This window comes from Cetorhinus maximus, chromosome 17 (assembly GCF_964194155.1).
Source record: "Cetorhinus maximus chromosome 17, sCetMax3.hap1.1, whole genome shotgun sequence".
Lineage (NCBI taxonomy): Eukaryota > Metazoa > Chordata > Chondrichthyes > Lamniformes > Cetorhinidae > Cetorhinus > Cetorhinus maximus.
In genome coordinates this window covers 7,550,743-7,562,849 of record NC_135895.1, presented here as the reverse complement: position 1 = coordinate 7,562,849, position 12,107 = coordinate 7,550,743, and the positions used below count along the sequence as shown (strand labels likewise).

The 12,107-nt window shown below is 45.3% G+C and overlaps 1 protein-coding gene across 1 annotated transcript in view; it reads right to left on the bottom strand.

The window, feature by feature from the left end:
- The window catches only part of ttll7 (tubulin tyrosine ligase-like family, member 7), a 272,951-nt gene extending 266,799 nt beyond the window's left edge, over positions 1–6,152 (bottom strand). The window contains exons 1-2 of the mRNA XM_078560682.1: positions 5,484–6,152; positions 4,867–5,006 (exon numbers count right to left, since the gene is read on the bottom strand). The gene's annotated coding sequence lies outside the window, so the exon portion shown is untranslated. The remainder of the gene's footprint in view (positions 1–4,866; positions 5,007–5,483) is intronic.
- Between the last annotated feature and the right edge of the window lie 5,955 nt (positions 6,153–12,107).

The following is a 12,107-nucleotide window of genomic DNA, read 5'->3' as shown; positions in this document are numbered from 1 at the left end:
CTGAGAGACCAAAAGCCTATCCATCCCAGCATTAAATATTGTCAACGACCACCTGGGGTAGAGAATTCCAAAGAGTCACAGCCTTTGAGTGAAGTAATTTCTCCTCATCTCAGTCCCAAATGATCAGCCCCTTATCCTGAGACTGTGCCTCCATGTTTTAGATTCCCCAACCAGCGGAAATAAGTCACAATAGAAATCTAATTGTTGTTGCTCCAAATTGCTCCAAAATTGACACAGCCTACACGCTGCAGTGGAATTTCATCCTGCAACTAAAATTAGGTTCAAAAGGGAACTCCCCATGATCCCAGTGCTCCAGCATTAACTGAACATCTGAGACAAGGAAGATCCCTGGGTTCAATACCTGGTCTACATTAAATTAGCTGATATTGACTCGGGCTGTTAATAGGATCTCAGTCAGTTGGTGAAGCAGAAACCAAGACACAGAGTTTTCTTTAGTGAGAAAGTTTCTTGACTTGTTCAATTTCATAGCTCTGCTCCCACTCAACCCCTTGTCTCAGCTGTCCCCTATTTGTACTCTTTTTAGTAAAACGAAAACAAAAAATTCAATAAATTAAATAAAAATCAATAAATGAGAGCAGTCCCTATTTATATGTGCTCAATGGCAATTAATACCTGTTTCTCTTAACCTTAACAATGTAATTAACAAGACATTAAAAGGGTGACCACAGGGATGGTAGAATTGGCCTTAGGGAAGAAAAGATCAACTCATTCTCACTGCTAAGCAACCCTTACTGAAAATTGTCCTTGTGAATGTCAGGTGGAAACTGGAGCAGGCTAGACTGTGGTACCCCAGATTTTTGATCAAAGTATCTGCTGATGCCTACTGATTGCTTCAGATATTTAAAATTCAGTCATGGGATGTTAATGCTCATTTGGAGAAGCAAACGAAGGGCAGAAAGCACAGATTTGTTATAGACTTAGCGGACTTATTTGATGAAGTTACAGACAGGGTTGACAGAGATAGTGCAGTAGATGTTGAGAATGGACTTTCAAAAGGCATTTCAAAAATGTACCTTTTAACAGGCTTTGAAAACAGAAGCAGGTGGCATTAATGGTGCTGACTGGCTACATGATAGGAGGCAGAGAGCATGGTGAACATATATTTTTCTGACTGGAATGAATTATGCAGAGCAGTCTCCCAGGGGTCAATATTAGGCCCATCGTTTTCCTGTGCTATATAATTGAGCTGGACTTGGATGTAGGGAGTGCAATTTCAATGTATGCAAATGATACAAAAGGATGTAGATGATGGCAGCTCAGTAAATCATAAGCATGGTGGCAGCAGACTTCGGGATAACATAGACGGGTGGAATGGGCAGACATATGAGATGCAATTTAACGTGAAACAGCATGGAGAGGCAGTGTAATCTAAAAGGTACTTTTGGGGGTGGGGTGAGGTGGGGTGGGGTGGGGTGGGGTGCAAGAGCAGAGGGACCAGGGGTGTGTATTCACAAAGCCTTAAAGGGGATAGAACAAGCTGGTAAGGTAGTTAAGAAAATGTATGTGATTCCTACCTATGTAAATATGGGGCATTGAATGCAAAATCAAGGCAGCCATGCTAAACCTTGGGCATCAGCTGGAGTATTGTGCACAATTCTAGGTGCCATGTTTAATGAAGAATGTCAAGGCCATGAAAGGGTACAGAGGAGGTTTTACAGGAAGATACCATGAGGCAGTTCAGTCATGTGAAAGCTGGGATTGTTCTGTTTAAGGCAGAGGAGGCATAAAGGGAGAGTGAATAGAGACAGTCAAAATATTGAGGGTTTTGATAGAGCAAATTGAGAGAATCGGTTCCCCCGGCAACTGAATGGATTTTCTTTTATTTTTCTTTATTCTTCCAAGGGATGTGGGTGTCACTGGCAAGGCCAGCATTTGTTGCCCATCCCTAATGGTCCTCGAAGTGAGTGGCTTGCTCGGCCATTTCGGAGGGCAGTTAAGAGACAAGAACATTGCTGTGGGTCTGGAGTCACATTCAGAACAGGCTGGGTAAGGACAGATCTATCAGGCTGCCCTTTTAGTCTCCGCCTTAAACAGAACAATCCTAGCTTCCACACGACTGAACTCCCTCATGGGATCTTCCTGCAAAACCTCCTCTGTACCCTTTCATGGCCTTGATATCCTAAAGTGTGGCACCCAGAACTATGCACCATATTCCAACTGAGGCCTAAAGTTTAGTATGGCTTCCTGGCTTTTGTATCCCAGGCCAGAGCAAGCAGGCATATCCCAAATCCACCCCACACTGTTGGCAGCAATCTGATCCACACCCACCATCCAGACCTCCAATGAGTCTGAGTTGCTATGGCAACATGCACTTTTACATTCATGTTATAGTCTGGAGCTATGGGTGGTGATGGCAGAGGCTCCAATTTTCTTTCTGTCACATGGCTGAACAGGAATCTCTCCTGCGCTTGCCGCCTGCTATTGGTGCCTGTTGGATTTTCAGGCTGATAATCAACCTGTTTGGCCACAAGTCCTCAAGTGGAACTTGAACCCGGAGCTCCTGGGTTCAGAAGCAGGGACGCTAGCCACTGTGCCACCAGACCTCCCTGGGCTTGTCTATTGTACGTTAATTAGTCCAGGCCTCAGGATTCATGATCCAATAATTAACGACTAAGCTCCCATCCCCCGTGACACCAGAGAGCTGCTGTCACTTGTTGGAACCATACACAATTCCAGGAGTCAACTTTGTGAACAGGAGTGAAACAGGGAGGGAGAATGGTCAAAAAGGGTAGGAAAAAAATAAATTATGGATGTATGCTGATGATTTAAAAACATAACATAAGGAATAGGAGCAGGAGTAGGCCATTTGGCCCTTCGAGCCTGCTCCACCATTCATGGCTGATCTTCTGCCTCAACTCCACCTTCTCAGACTATCCCCCATTTCCCTTTGATGCCTTCAGAGATATTATTCACAAGCAGAAATTCCTGCCCAATCACCAACTCTGGTTTACTCAGGCAACCTGACAGTTAACGGTAATATATATTCAATTAAAGTGATCAAAAATAACTCCCGGCAGCTCCAAGAAGTAAGGACAGCAACGGAGTCCTGGGATAACGTTAATCCTCAGTTATTTCCAGGGGCTTCATTCTGTATAGATATGTTCCAAAATCTTAAGGAGCCGAGAAGATAGAGAGAAACCGCTCCCGTTGACGGAAGGATCGAGAATGAGATTTAGCACACTGGCAAAACCACCAAAGGTGACGTGAGGAGCAGCCCTGAAGAAGGGTCACATGGACTTGAAATATTAACTCTGTTATTTCTCTCTCCGCAGATGTTGCCAGACCTGCTGAGATTTTCCAGCATTTTCTGCTTTTATTTCAGATTTCCAGCGTCCGTAGTATTTTTTTTTGCTTTTATATGAGGAAAGACTTGTTTTACGCAGTGAATAAATAGGGAAAGACGACTTGCATTTTTATAGCATTTTCACAACCACCAACACAGCCAAGGAATACATTTCGAAGCATAGTCACTGTCGTAACGTAGGAAAACGCAGCAGCTAATTTGCGCACAGCAAGATCCCACAAACAGCAGTGTGATAACGGCCAGACATTCAGGTTTTGGTGAGGTTGATCGAGGGACAAAATATTGACCGGGACGGCGGGGAGTACTCCCTGCTTTTCTTCAAAAATCGTGCCACGGGGTATTTCACGTTCACACCCATCAGGAAAACGGGGCTGATGTGTCATCCGAAAGAGGAGCAGATGGAATCCAGCCTTTCTAAAAGGAAATGGGATAAACACCAGGAGGGAAAAAGAATTGCCCAGGGCTGTGGGGGGAGGGCGGAGGCGTGGGATCAGCCTTGTTGCTGCACTGGGAGAGAGCCAGTATGGATTTGACCGGCCGAATGGTCTCTCTATGAACATTTAAACTGTAATCAAATTCAGAAAAAAAATATATATATATATAAAAAAACAGTAAAATTCTGTTTTGCTTAAACCTATTACCATCCTAACTTTTACCTAGGTCTGTTGAAACGTCACAGACCTGAAACCATAACTGTTTCTCTCTCTCTCTCTCTCTCTCCCTCCCTACACAGAATCCGCTGTAGTTTGCTGAAAATTTCCAGCATTTTCTGTTTTTATTTCAGATTCCCAGCATCCGCAGTATTTTATTTTTTGACCTCGACTTACACTCCCTCGGGGAGAGGGGGGTAAAAAAATGTATATTTGGTATTGAAATCTGCTACAGCCTGCGTGGCATGCATATGTGTGTGTGTGTGTGTGTGTGTGCGGGGGGTGACCGTGAAATGGCACAGAAACAAGTGCGTTCAAAAACCCTTGCTCGCATTTACTGCGAATTCCAGGTTTTTAATCCTGATCTGTCCATGGCGCTGATTTCTGGGGCTGTTGAATTCGCCGGCCAGACGCGTGTTAAGTCACGGGGCAAATAAAGAAGCAGCCCGAATTCGGGAATATGAAGGATGAGGGTTCAATCAATTCCTTTAACAATTCTTTTTTTAATATATATAAAAAAAACATACCGGGGAAAACACCTTGAAATTACCGATTCATTGTCCTTTACACACACGGAAGTGACCAGCCGCCCTTCCCCATTATGTATCATCTCGTCTGCTTGTTACCAAGACACCGAGAACAGTGAGTGGGTGAGTGGGTGGGTAGGGGCAACAAAAGGGCTTGGAATGATACAAAAGACAGCAATGTTTCTTCCTACCTTCTGGGGACGTGGGGAAGGGGCGCCTTGCCCCGGAGATAACCCTCACTTGGCCAATACTTCATGAGCCAATAAATGAAAACAGAAGCGGTGTTATGGTCCCCGCCCGCTGTCGCTCTGCCACATCATGTTCCAGTAACAACCTGCTTCTTCCAAGGCAAGGTTACACTCACCTTGTTCCAATATCTCAATCCAATATGTAAAGATTATTAGGCCACTCCCTGGACAGGTCCGACGTTCCTCTGATATTTTTGGTGTATATATATATATATTTATAATAAGATGTGTATCTCTCCAGTGGGTTGCCAGTTTCCTGTGATACAACATGAAATAACACACATGTAACTGTTACTGTACAAGCCGGCAGAGAGCTTACCAGAGCGGATTCTGGAGAGAAGCAGCCCTGTCCGCAAATCGTTACAGCCAGAAAGCAGCTACCCCCCCGGGCCGGCACCGCTCCAGTAACCAGAGCCAGACACTGACCCCCAGAGCCAGTCACTCACCCCCAGAGCCAGACACTGACCCCCAGAGCCAGTCACTCACCCCCAGAGCCAGACACTGACCCCCAGAGCCAGTCACTCACCCCCAGAGCCAGACACTGACCCCCAGAGCCAGTCACTCACCCCCAGAGCCAGACACTGGCCCCCAGAGCCAGTCACTGGCCCCCAGAGCCAGTCACTGGCCCCCAGAGCCAGACACTGACCCCCAGAGCCAGTCACTCACCCCCAGAGCCAGACACTGACCCCCAGAGCCAGTCACTGACCCCCCCCACCTCCCTCCAGTGTCTTACCCTGAGGTCAGAGAGATTTCCACCGATCGCCTCCCTCCTCTTCCTCCTGCAGAGTGTGAGCTGCCAATCCGGGAGCTGCACGGCTTCCACTGGCAGCCAGGGTAGAGCGGGAGCGGGCTTGTTCCTCGATCCGGATCAAAAGCCAATCAATAACAGGAGCGTCTTCACCCGATCCCGCACAAACCCCAGCTCCAGCAAGAGGGAGACTGATCCCTGATCCCGCACTGATCCACTCCGGGATATTGATCCCTGATCCCGCACTGATCCTCTCCGGGTTATTGATCCCTGATCCCATGCTGATCCACTCCGGATTATTGATCCCTGGTCCCATGCTGATCCACTCCGGGTTATTGATCCCTGATCCCATGCTGATCCACTCCGGGTTATTGATCCCTGGTCCCATGCTGATCCACTCCAGATTATTGATCTCTGATCCTGCACAGATCCACTCAGGATATTGATCCCTGATCACATGCTGTTCCACTCTGGGTTATTAATCCCTGATCACTGATCCACTCCTGTCTATTGATCAATTTCTGAATATTGATCTCTGATCCTGCACTGATCCACTCCAGGCTATTAATCCTCTCCAGATTATTGATCCCTGATCCTGCCTGGATCCACTCCAGGTGATTGCTCCACCCCGGGTGATTAATCCACTCAAGATTATTGATCTAATGCAGGTTTTGATCCCTGATCCTGCACTGATCCACTCCAGGCGATTGATCCACTCGGGGATTTTTAAGAATTCATTTATGGGATGTGGGCGTTGCTGGCTAGAACAGCATTTTTTGCCCATCCTTAATTGCCCCTGAGAAGGTGGTGGTGAGCTGCCTTCTTGAATCTCTGCAGTCCCTGTGGTGTAGGTACACCCACAGTGCTGTTAGGGAGGGAGTTCCAGGATTTTGACCCAGCGACAGTGAAGGAACGGGGATATATTTCCAAGTCAGAATGGTGAATGACTTGGAGGAGAACTTCCAGGTGGTGGTGTTCCCATCTATCTGCTGCCCTTGTCCTTCTAGATGGTAGTGGTCGTGGGTTTGGAAGGTGCTGTCTAAAGAGGATTGGTGAATTCCTGCAGTGCATCTTGTAGATGGTACACACTGCTGCTACTGTGCGTCGGTGATGAAGGAAGTGAATGTTTGTGGATGGGGTGCCAATCAAGTGAGCTGTTTTGTCCTGGATGGTGTCCAGCTTCTTGAGTGTTGTGGAAGCTGCACTCATCCAGGCAAGTGGGGAGTATCTCATCACACTCCTGACCTGGGCCTTGTAGATGGTGGACAGGCTTTGGGGAGTCAGGAGGTGAATTACTCGCCGCAGGATCCCTAGCCTCTGACCTGCTCTTGTAGCAACAGTATTTACATGGCTAGTCCAGTTCAGATTCTGGTCAATGCTAAGCCCCCAGGATGTTGACAGTGGGGGATTCAGTGATGGTAATGCCATTGAACATCAAGGGGTGATGGTTGGATTCTCTCTTGTTGGAGATGGTCATTGTCTGGCACTTGTGTAGCACAAATGTTACTTGCCACTTGTCGCCCAAGCCTGGATATTGTCCAGGTCTTGCTGCATTTGGACATGGACTGCTTCAGTATCTGAGCAGTCATGAATGGTGCTGAACATTGTACAATCATCAGCGAACATCCCCATTTCTGACCTTATGATGGAAGGAAGGTCATTGATGAAGCAGCTGAAGATGGTTGGGCCTAGGACACCACCCTGAGGAACTCCTGCAGTGATGTCCTGTTGATCCCCAACAACCACAACCACCTTCCTTTGTGCTAGGTATGACTCCAACCAGCGGAGAGTTTTCCCCCTGATTCCCATTGACTCTAGTTTTGCTCGGGCTCCTTGATGCCACACTCAGTCAAATGCTGTCTTGATGTTTGGGGGCAGTCACTCTCACCTCATCCTGATCCCTGGTCCTGAACTGATCCATGCTGGGTGATTGATCCACTATGAGATATTGATCTTCTCCAGCTCATTGGTCCACTTTGGGATATTGATCCCTGATCCCATACTGATCCACTCTGGGTTATTGATCCACACCAGGATATTGATCTACTTCAGGTTATTGATCCTCTCCAGGATATTGATCCCTGATCCAGCATGGATCCACTCTAGTTTATTGATCCATTCCAGGTTATTGATCCCGGAAGCTGCACAGATTCCACTTTGGGTTATTGATCCATTCCAGGTTATTGATACTTGATCCCACAAAGATTCGACTTTGAGTTATTAATCCACTCAGGATTATTGATCCCTGATCCTGCACTGATTCCACTCTGGGCTATTGAACCAAATCTCATTTTCATGAAATGAGAGAGATGGTTTCCACTGGTCAAATAGCCTGGAACACGAGGGCACAGTCTCAGGATAAGGGACCGATTATTTAGGACAGTGATGGAAAAAATTACTTCACTCAAAGTGAATCTTTGGAATTTTCTGTCCCAGAGGGTTGTGAAGGCTCCATCATTGAATATATTTAAGGCTGGGATAGATAGATTTTTGGTCTCTCAGGAAATTAAGGGATATGGGGAGCAGGCAGGAAAGTGGAGTTGAAGACCAAGATCAGCCATGGCCATGTGGAATGGCAGTGTGAGCTCGATGGGCCATGTGGTCTGCTCCTGCTCCTTGTGTATGACCACCAACATCTTCCCCTCCTCTAAGCAAATCCCCATGTGCCACCTCTCACTTTAATTCCTGGTTCTCTGCTGCCTGCCCAAGTACCATGGCAACTTTCTCAATGATTAAACTCCAACTGAACTCATTGTGCTCACTCTCCTCAGAGTTCACTTCCCTCCTATCCTTTCTTAATGTCAACTTCATGTAAGCTCCTCAACCCATATTCACAGCCACATGCTTGACTGTGCCACCTCACATGGCCTCGCTATCCCCATAGCATCAGTCATGGTTAATGCCATCTCTGATCACTTCTTGTATCATTCATCATCCATGTTCAATATTCGCCTCTGCGGTAGTGGTGAGGTACAGTTCACTCAGGAAGTCTAAGCTCCTTGGCAATGTGCACTTTCACATGCATGTTGTGGCTTGGAGCTGTGGATAGTGATGGTAGAGGCTCCAACGTCCTTTCTATCACTTGGCTGACCAGGAATCTCTCCCGCTCTTACCACCTGTTAGAAGGATTTGTAAGTTGATACTCAGCCTGTTTTTGTCACATTACAAACACACCTTCCTTGGCCATCAAATCCTGGGGTGGAACTCAAACCTGGAGCCTCTGGTTCAAGGGCAGGGACGTTAACCATTGCGCCACAGGACCTCCCTACTTCCTGACCCCCCTAAAAACAATCTCTAGTTCATTTAGAAATATTCTCGCAAATTCCCAATTGTCTTGCCTTTGATCTGCCATTCACCAGCTATCAATCTACTCAAATACAACCTCACTTCAACCTTTGATGTCCCAGTCCCCAGCAAAACCAATACCCTCACTCACCCAGGCCATTTCCCCTGGTATGACTCTCATCTCTGCTCCCTCAAGCCCAAGGGACACAGATTTAAAAGGATTTAGCCGGGGTGGCCAATCCGCGGCTCAGGAGCCACATGAGGCTCTTTGACACACAGAGTGCGACTCATTCCTTGTACTCTTTGGAGGGAGGTAAACGACCAGGTGCAGCCTCAACCATGAACAGCTTCACAGAGGGAGAGAGCCAGAGAGAAGGCAGGAGCAACTGGGTTGTGGGGGTGAGGGTGTGGAAGCAGGGAGGGAGGGGGGGAAGGGAGGAGGGTTAAACTCAGCAATTCATTCCAGCGCTGTCACGAGATGACTTTCATAGTTTCTCGCCAGTCTTACAGAGGGCAATGTAACCCCCAGCTCCTTAACCCACCATCTCACTGCTGACCCTCCAACTTGTGGCCTCTGGAAAGGGAGGGAATAGTTTAATACAAAACAGCAATGGAAGAATCCACTGTATTGGGACACAGGGACTTTGATTCAGATTTATTGTTCTGTGGGTGGTTATAACTTTTTTTAAAGTAAAATCAATTTTATCTGAGAACCTCTTGACTGATTTTACATTGGAAGATCAAGGTTGTCACATCAGTTAGGCTGTGTGTTTGCTCTGGTGTGTTACAGGGAAGCAGATTTGTTTTTGACACAATGTGAATTGTGTGTGAAGGAAGTCTGGAAGATACAAGGGGAAAAAGCTGAAGGTTTCCTCACAGAAGTGTGCGCAATAGTAATAAAAATGTGTCCGAAGAGATTGACCGTGTCTTGTGGCTCTCAGATGTTTGAAGGTTATCGTATCTGGCTCTCACGTTCACAAGGTTTGGCCACCCCTGGGAAGATGGCGGTGTAGTTGTAATGTTGCTGGACTACTAATCCAGAGACCCATGCTAATGGAGCCAACCAGAGAGCAGGCTATACTAGACCTGGTATTGTGCAATGAGATGGGATTAATTGATAACCTCATAGTGAAGGCACTCCTGGGTAGCAGCAATCATAATATGATTGAATTTTACATTCAGTTTGAAGGAGAGAAGAGTGGGTCCTAGACTAGTATTTTAAACTTAAATAAGGGCAATTATGAGGACATGAAAGCAGGGCTAGCTGAAGTGAACTGGCAAATGAGGTTAAGGGATAGGTCAATGGAGGTTCAGTTGCAGACATTTAAAGGGATATTTCAGAATACACAGAATAGATACTTTCCAATGAGAAAGAAAATTTCCAAGGGGAGAGCCCACCATTCGTGGTTAACTAAAAAAGTTAAAGACAGTATCAAACTTAATGAAAACACATATATTTGCACAAGAATGGGTGGGAGAAGATTTGGCAGAATATAAAGAACAGCAAAGAATGACAAAATTATTAATAACGAGGGAAAAATTAGAGTACAAGAGAAAGCTAGCTAGAAATATAAAGGTGGATAGTAAGAGTTTCTATAGATATTTTAAAAAGAAAAGAATTGACAAAGTGAGCGTTGGTCCTATAGAAAGTGAGTCTGGCAAATTAATAATGGAAAATAAAGAGATCGAAATGAACTGAAGAGGTATTTTGCATCAGTTTTTACTATAGAGGATACAAGTAACATCCCAGAAATAGCTGTAAATCAGGAAATGGAAGGGAGGGAGGAACTCAGGAAAATTACAATCACCAGAGAAGTGGTACTGAGCAAATTGTTAGAGTTGCGTGCTGACAATTCCCCAGGTCCTGATGGACTTCATCCTAGGGATTTGAAAAAAGTGGTTCGTGAGATAGTCGATGCGGTGGTTTTAATTTTCCAAAATTCCCTACAAATTGGGAAGAGTTCCATTAGATTGGAAAATATCAAATTTTAACTCCTTTATTCAAAAATGGAGGGAGACAGAAAGCTGGAAACTACAGACCAGTTAGCTTAACATCTGTCATAGGGGAAATGTTAGAAGCTATTATTAAAGATGGTTATAGCAGGGCACTTAAAAAAGTTTAAGGCAATCAGGCAGAGTCAATATGGTTTTGTGAAAGGGAAATCATGTTTAACCAATTTATTGGAGTTCTTTGAAAGAGCCACGTGTGCTGTGGATAAAGGGAATGTACTGTACTTAGATTTCCAGAAGGCATTTGATAAGGTGCCACATCAAAGGCTATTGTGGAAAATAAAAGCTCATGGTGTAGGGGGTAGCATATTGGTATGGATAGAAGGTTGACTAACTAACAGGCTACAGAGGGCAGCAATGAATGGGTCTTTTTTCTGGTTGGTGAGATGTAATGAGTGATGTGCCACAGGGATCAATGCTGGCACCTCAGCTTTTTACAATTTATATAAATGATTTGGATGAAGGGACAGATGGTATGGTTGCTAAACTTGCTAACACCACAAAGATAGGTAGGGCAGTAAGTTGTGAAGAGGATGTAAGAAGGCTACAAAGTGACATAAATAGATTAAGTGAGTGAGCAAAGATCTGGCAACTGGAGTATAATGTGGCCAAGTGTGAAATTGTCCATTTTAGCAGGAAGAATAAAAAATAAGCATATTATCTAAAGGGTAAGAAATTTCAGAGCTCTGACATTCAGAAGGATCTGCGTATCCTAGTGCATGAATCACAAAAGGTTAGTATGCAGGTACAGCAAATAATTAGGAAAGCTAATAGAATGTTATTGTTTATTGTGAGGGGAATTGATTACAAAAGTAGGGAGGTTATGCTTCATTTGTACAGGGAACTGGTGAGACCACACCTGGAACACTGTGTACAGTTTTGGTCTCCTTATTTAAGGAAGGATGTAAATGCATTAGAAGCAGTTCAGAGAAGGTTTACTAGACTAATGCCAGGAATGGGTGTGTTGTCTTATAAGGAAAGGTTGGACAAGTTAGTCTTGTATCCACTGGAGTTTAGAAGAGTAAGAGGTGACTTGAGCGAAACCTTTAAGATCCCGAGGGGTCTTGACAGAGTGTAAGTGGAGAGGATGTTTCCTCTTGAGGGGGGATCTGGAACTAAGGGTCACGCTTTAATAATAAGGGGTTGCTCATTTAAGAACAAGAGGATGAGAAATTTTTTCTCTCAGAGGGTCATGAGTCTTTGGAACTCTCTTCTCCAAAGGCGGCGAAAGCAGAATCTTTGAATATTTTTAAGGCAGAGCTAGATAGATAGGGGTGAAAGTTTATCAAGGGTAGGTGGGAGGTTACAATCAGA